Here is an 8,177-nt window from a genome sequence, read left to right as displayed (position 1 = left end):
GGTGCTATTAACTACAAATGTTCTAAAAACAGTTGTTTGGGACAAAATGCATTTAGTCCTCAACATCAGCTTTGATTATACGACGTGCCATTGTTCACAAAGCGTAAGTTAAATACTTGCCAGGGAAACATGCAATCTCGTGGCAAAAACACCACTGCTATAAATATTTTTATGTTCTAATGGGAACCTTGGGGTGTTGTCCTATGAAATAATATCCCTTTCTTATGTGCCAGAGCTGGACAACAGGGTGTTTGAGTTATTATTATTATTATTATTATCATTATCATTATCATTATCATTATTGGTTTAGCTTTTTCTTGAATGCCACTGTCAGCATATGCAGTTAAGTGGATCATGTTTTTCTTTTCTGTATTTTATATCATTGCCTTTTTTAGATTCTTCTTTCCTGTAGAATCTTATACCCTATTCAACACAACCCAGATTCTAAAAATAGATATAAATGCATATTTTAAAACCTTGAAGAAAAAAAGGGGGCGCTTAGGTGGCTCAGTCGGTTAAGTGTCCGATTCTTGGTTTTGGCTCGGTCATGATCTCACAGTTCGTGGGTTCAAGCCTCGCATTGGGCTTTGTGCAGACAGCCTGGAGCCTTCTTGGGATTCTCTCCCTGCCCTTCCCCCCACTCACGCTGCCTCTCTCTCTGCCCCTCCCCAGCTCAAGTATGTGCTCTATCTCTCAAAATAAATAAACTTAAAAAAAAAAAGCCTTAAAGACAAAATGGAATACAAATGGCCATAACATTGTCATCTTTGTTTCAGGTTTCAGGTTGGGCAGGCCTGTTAGTCCTATAGACTGTTCCCTGAGGAAATTCACATTGGTCCAGTCCAGCCACCGATAGATGGCAGTGTGTAGAGTGATGGTCGTGGGCTTGCCACCTATCGCTTCCCTTCTCTCATCTCTCACACTGGCTAAACTGGACACCCTTCTGTTCTTCGAATAAACTCTGTGTTTTCTTCCCTCAGTGGCTTTACTCACCACATCGGAACCAGGTATTATCCAGGAATTCCCTTCCCCTGCCCATCCCTCCAGGCCCAGCTGAAATGTCACTGGCTCCTTAGAGTCCTCCAAGAATGTGCTAGAAGGAAATCATCTCTTCTCCCTTGAATTCCCTTTGGGATCTTGTCACTGTTCTCATCTCATATCCCACATTACCATCCTTCGTCTATAATTAGATTCCTTGAAGACACAACTCTGTCTTAATTATTCTTTAAAATGCCACCACACCTAGCAGAGTGCTTAGTACTCGTGAACACTGAGTAAATATTTATAAATTGAATGAATAAATGAATTTGTGGCACAATTTACCGATTTGCGGCAGCCTTCTTCTATTTGCCAAGAAGCGGTTTCCACATGAGAGTTATTTAGACAGCTGTTTTACAAAGAGCTTAAAAGGAGTAGCATATGTGTGTGTTGAAACAAAAATCACTTATGAAGACTACCGTGATAAATCAATTTAATGAGATTCATCTCTTGAAGGCCTACTATTTGTAAATTACTCAGAAGATTTGGCGAAATGCCCATGGAAAATTCTAGTTTCTCACATGTGTAGAGTACTTCAGAGTTTCCACATAAAAAAACTATGGCATACAAGCCTTTGTTGGTTGAATTCATAGTTACATGGTAGTGTCATCGAGAGAATCTTTGATAGCGCAGCGCAAAAATAGATAATGTTTCTACTATTTAGGTGAATTTTTTGCTCAGAATTACTTTTGTACATCTCATACAGAAAATTATTTTGGTCAGAATTACTCTACACGTCCCATTGTATAATGAGAGCTGAAAATCAGGAGAGCTTTTCTTTGGTAAATGAACAGGAACCTGGAGAAGGTGTATTATTTTGAAACAATAAATGTCACTCTATCAGATTTTTTTTTTCTTCTTCAAGCCTTTGATATCTTAGCAAATCTTTCTTTCTACCTCCCTCTACCCCCCACTTCCGGCTGTTCTCCAAAAATTACTTGTCAGTGAAAATTTGCTCACACAGTGAAATAAAAGCCCTAAGCAGATAAAGGGAAAGAGATAAATCACTTGCCGAGCTAAATGCCTTAATCATGAGTTTATTACCTCTTGTTTCTTTTTGATACTTTAAAATCCTCAAACTTTGCAATAGAGACTGCATAATTGATTGGTGTGTGTGTGTGTGTGCGCGCGCGCATGTGTGTGAGAAATATTTAAAGTCACAAAAATGGGGAATTTTATACTCTATTATGAGCTTTTAAAGGGAGAGGTTGATTTAAAGGAAGACACTGAGTGTCACTGATATTTGTAATCCCCACATTTTTGTAATTTCCAGACTCAGTGTATTTGTCAAATTGGCCCCTTACAAAAACTGTCGTACAAATAAAAACTTCCTCAAGCTAGTCTACTCATTCTCCATGTTTTTCAGAATGATAGTTTGACATAGTTTTTCACTTTTCCACTGATGCCCTGATTTAGGAGATGCAGCTTTCTCTCCTTGTTATACTGCCTAACATAGGAGAACTGTGTAGTATGACATTTGCAGGATGACCTCTGAGGAGAAGGGAATGATTTTCTTTAATGCACTTTTACGTGTAAGGCATCTACTGCTGGCAGTTTTGGAGGACAACTTGAGCTCTTGGGAATTTCCAGATTTTCTGTGTTTAAATTTGGGAAATAAAAGAGGGAGTGCTAGCCCTCCGATGCGTTTCAAGAAAATATATTTCCCTTAATTCTATATACAATGAATTGTCCTATGATTATTAGGTTTCCTTAGAGTATGGGCATATCATTGTGTGTAAATATTGTAAATATTGAGGCAGAACGTATACCATCTAAGAAAAGGTAAAGAAAGAAAGAAAGAAAAAGAAAGAAAGAAAGAAAGAGAAAGATGGAAAGAAAGAAAGAGAAAGAAAAAGAAAGAAAGAAAGAAAGAAAGAAAGAAAGAAAGAAAGAAAGAAAGAAAGAAAGAAAAGGAAAGGAAAGAAAAGAGAAGAAAAGAAAAAAATCTCAAGGGGCAGTAGAGGTATTAATTGAGGTAGGTGAGAAGCAATTAGCATTTTGCCTCTTAGAGGTGACCTTCAAAGTATGAAGTCAAGCAACATGGTGACTTTGTCTATGTAGTGCTAAATATTGGGAAGGCATGAGCCAAAGCTGTCTACTGAATAAGAGTGTTTGGGTAACAGGTTAGTCAACAGTGATTACTTTCTTTAGCCAGAATCAGAATAAGTGAGGAAGCACCAAATACCTGAGTCTCTTTTTTACAGGGGTGAGCCTCAATTACGTGCCTTGTCTTCCATCATTGTCTCCCCCCCCACCCCCCACCCCGCCTCCTTACTCCCCTGCTTGGTGTTATTTTGGTGTCTTTTTCTCTCTCTCCTCTGTAAAGTTGTCATAAAAGAGTTATTGTTGAAGTATGTGAACCATTCATACCGAGACCCTCCTCCCATCCAGCAGAATGGCCTTTTTGAAGTAACTTCAAAACTATTCTATCAATCAGAAATTTGCTTTTTGAGTAGGAGTCACAAAGGCATCAAGAGAAAAATAGTCACTTAGATCTCTGTTTTGATTGGCTGGATCCCTTTAAATAATTTATGTATGACTTGTAATCACAATATTTCTTGCCTGATGAGCTCCGATACTTGAATCAATGGTGGGGAAAAAAACCAATACACTAAGTTGTTGATAGTAACTCCTGGGGAAAATATTTCTCTACTCAAGCATTCTTACTATAACTATTGGAAATCTGGAAATGTAACAAAAAAATTGAAATTATGAAACCACTGAAGGAAACCATTGCTTGTAATCGTCCTCTTTCTCACAGCTTGACTCGATGACAGCTTGATGGGTTTATTGCAGTTGGCATTGGACTGCTTTGGCTCACTAAATGACAGCTATCTCGTATGCCCTTGATTGTACTCAAATTAATCAAAGGCTTTTGAAGCGAAGGCTTTTGTGTATAAGGTGAAACAACATCATTTTAAAGAGTGTTGCACTTTTAAAAGATACAGCTATATGAAGACATTTAAAGACAGAGTTTTTGCTGAGCGTCCTGCTTGGTTTTACAAAGGGCTTCTGTCTTTGGCTTTTTCATATTTTTCTAATAACATCCATTAATAGTGCCGCAAGTCTATTAGCCCAATATGCACATTGCTGAGAACGGTCCCTCAGCAAATATTTTGAATAGATACAGCACGATGTGAAACAGTAATCCCAAGTGTCTTCATTCTACAACCAGAAAAGCATATACACTTAAATGTCATTTCTTTCCATTTTTATATGTCATGAGGGGGAAGAGTGAAAAATGGCTAAATCATAACAGCATGAGTGGCCGATCAGGCCAAGACTTAATATTCAAAGCACCTGTAACAATGGGAAAAAAATCAAAATTAATGAAAAACGATCCTCTACCTCACTGGACTCTATTCTCAGTGCCCTAGCCATGCTCTGACAGGAAGTAGATTGCTTAGGGAGGCACATTAATTATTTCAGGCCAGTAGGTTGCAGGGCATTAGGACCACTGGGCACTCACTGACGTTTGAGGGCAGACTTAGTCACAGGGCATATAGAGTCCATTTAATTGACAGTTAGGTAAAATTATGGGCCACCTGTCACATCTTTAATTCAATTCTCAGCAATGACTTCAAGGGCCTTAATAGTATGTTTTCCTATGTGTGATTAACATAAGAATCTGTAGAGTCTGACGAGCATTATGAAACTACTATTTTAAAACATTCAGGGGCACCTAGCTGGCTCAGTCAGTAAAATTTGCAACTCTCTATCCTGGGGTTGTGAGTTCGAGCCCCACATTGAGTGTAAAGATTACTTTTTTTTAATTAAATAAAATAAAACATTAAGATTAGCTGATATTAATATTCTTTTCTCCAAAACTATTGTGAGAAAATGATATCAGGTATCAATCTACCATTTTATTGGCATAGAAATTGACATACAAAGATTTGGAAAGGCATTCCAGGTTGTAGTACTAAATGGAGTCTATTGGAAAAGGAGTCTATTGGAAAAATGGAGTCTATTGGAAATTATTAACTTGATGTTTAGATATTTAGTAAGCTTTAGAAAGGAAATCTAATTCAGCAAATGTAATATCATATACTATTGCCAGTAAAATACCCTCAGTTATAAAACATACAGCTAACACAGTGTTCTCAAAAGAACAAAACAATTCATAAACTTTCCTTTTTTTTTGCATGTAATTGGAAAACATATGCCTTACAACTCAATGAATGTCATGTTTTGGAGATTCAAAACCAAAAGTTTTGTTTGTTTGTTTGTTTTTGGTTTTTTTGTTTTTTAATTAAGAAATGGCTTGTACAGACTCAGCGAAAAATCAAGTCCTTGTTAATGTCTTTCTGTCTTTTTTCACTTCTACTTTCTGATATCTGTATGAGAGCATTTCCCTCTTGTAAGGAGACATTCATAGCATATGCCTATGTGGGATCTTAGCACCTAGGACAGGGATTGACACAGAAATCACCTTGCCAATTAATGAATATTTTTACAAATTCCATAACAAGGGATGCAATTAAAGTCATGGAGAGGGAATTTTTCATGTAAATACCCAGCACATATTTGTTAGTAATAGGTTAACTATAAAAGAAATATAAAGGCATTTCGGTTATATATATATATATATATATATATATATATATATACATATATATATATATATATACATAAGATATATATGTATATGTATATATATATGTATATGTGTATATATATATATTCTTACAAAGTTTTAAGTCTTAAAGAATGGGATGTATGCAAAAGCTAATTTACTAAGTTAACCTTGAAATGAATAAAAGTGCCTATTATTATTATTTGAAAAAAGTAAGCAGGGAAAAATCAACCACTCATTTATCAAAGAGAAACAATGGTTACATGTTGATAGCATTATCAATGATACATGATCATTTTCTGGTCATCAGTAGTAAAACTATTAAGGTAACATAATTAAAAGGTGCGAAGGGATCAGAATGTAATTTATTTATCCCGCCGAGTTTCTGGATTGACAGCTTTGCGGTTACAGATCCAAGCAATAAAAGTGTTTCTCTAACAGCTCATCTGTCAGTCAATCTCTGGGTAAATTTGAATCCCTACTAAGAGCCAAGGCCACGACCTATCTCCTGAGGCTGCCAGGAAAGTTGCTATTAGGATTTTTCATTACGACACTCCCAGAGTGGCTTGAAATTGGAAAAATGCAATCAGTGTTTTGTTGATTACGACTCTAAAGCAGAGAATCTTAGCCCTAGCTACACATTAGTGGCACCCCGGAGAGCTTTTGAAAAATACAGATGCCTAGGCCCACCCGGAGAGACTTGGACTTAATTGGCTTGGGGTGGACTCCCAGCAAAGGTATTGTTTAAAAGCTCCCAGATGGCTTTATGCGCAAGCAAGGTTAAGAACCACTGCTCTAAAGGAAGATAAAATTCGCAGATTCTATTGTTCGTCTCCACTGAAAATGGAAGATTTGAACCACTCTCAGACACTCCTCTCTTTCCCAGGATAAAAAGCATGATGTTGTAGAAATGGCATACAGTTTGGAACCTGGAAGCCTGGCTCTGATCTCATTTCTGTCATTTCCCAGCTGGGTAACGTTGGACAGGCGAGTCCCGTACAGCAGGAATCACAGGGATGCCTCTCACCCTTTCTTTCCAAGATTTCGAGTAGAATTAAGACAAACAAGGTCATATGTAGGAAAGCCCTGTGGAAATGGCAGAGCTGTGATTAGTCTCCCACGCAGCTTCTGCCTAACCAGTCACTAGCAAGTCACAATCGGGAAACAGAGTATCACTTCAATCATCACCAGCGCTAATTGACAGGTGTAATAGGACCCTGTGAGACCAGGATAACTTTTTAAAATCAGCACCAGTGATTCTTCAAATACAGTACTTCGTCAGGTCTTTTGGCCCTGTCTCTATTAATTCAGGGCACACATATTTGCAAAGGAGAAATAAACTGTGCATAGGGTTCAAGACTGGCTCCATTCTCCTCGCAAACAGCTGGGAGCGCTCTGCAGAGCCGGAAGGAAGTGCTCCCCTCTGTGCCACCACGGGGTGAGGGTGGGGTGGGGGCGGTCTAAAAGTAGCTCACACAGAAGCTTTACTTGCACGGGAACCGCACTTTTTCCCCATAAAATGCCCTCTGAGCACAACCAATCCTTTGTCGGTGTGCTCTCTTCTGTAAAGAATAGTCTAGTTTGAGCAATGCTTTCTACAGCTCTTGCCTCTCTAAAGGTGACTGTAAACAGAGTGTCAGCTGATCAGTGAGGATGAGATGACAGACCCACACCTCCCCTGGCTCTGTGGCTGATAGAGGAGGCCCCGTGGCAGAGCATCTCACTCCAGGGACAGGAAAATCTTAACCATGGAATGAAGCAACCCAAATAAAATAATCAGAGAATGGGACAAGGCCTAACAAAGCAATAAAGTCTTTTGGAGACAGAGCAAATGTGAGAGCTGTCGCAAAGTAGGCTAGCTGTTTGCACGTTGATTATTTCCATGCATGAACACAAGGGAAGACAGGAAGACAGGAGTGTTTATGTTTGGAGCAGTAATAATGACCAATTAATTAAAAGAGCAAAGAGATCCCTTCCTTTGTCTTCCCTGTAAAGGATATCAGCTTTGGTATCGATTACCCCAGTAGGGCTTCTGGAAGGAAAGAGAGGACTGCTTGCTTGGAAACTGGTTTCTGGGAGCTTAGACCCAGGGCTTGAACCTATTTTTATAGGAAACGGGGCAGAGCTGTTTTCCTTGACTAAACCGCAGTTGTTTGCAGTCTCCTGGTGAATGGTTTAGTTTCAAGAGAGCAGGCTCAAGCAGAGTGGTTCCTGCAATTATATGGTCATCGATGAGTTTCAGGAACTGCCAAGAGCGCAGTCCTGTCAACCCTTCCGGATGAGTGGACCCTCTGAATGGTCCAGACCAAAGACTCCTGTTCCAGGAAAGCTCCTCTGGCTCTCTTTGATATTTGGAAGACACTGAACGGCATTTCTTCTCACTTCTCATCCTAATGATATTTGTATTGCACTTTAGAGTTTACAAAGCCCAAGATTTGCCTAAGTTCCCAAAACATCCCAATGAAGTGGCCATTATTATCCTATTTGATTGATGCGGAAATTAAGGCTCCAAGAGTACATGTTTCTTGTCCAGGGATACACACTTAGTAACTGACAAAACAGG

Source organism: Lynx rufus, unplaced genomic scaffold (genome assembly GCF_022079265.1).
Source record: "Lynx rufus isolate CCGP_SWC_20201006 ecotype Redwood Valley unplaced genomic scaffold, mLynRuf1.p SCAF_3, whole genome shotgun sequence".
Taxonomy (NCBI): domain Eukaryota; kingdom Metazoa; phylum Chordata; class Mammalia; order Carnivora; family Felidae; genus Lynx; species Lynx rufus.
Note: the sequence above shows the minus strand (reverse complement) of the source record.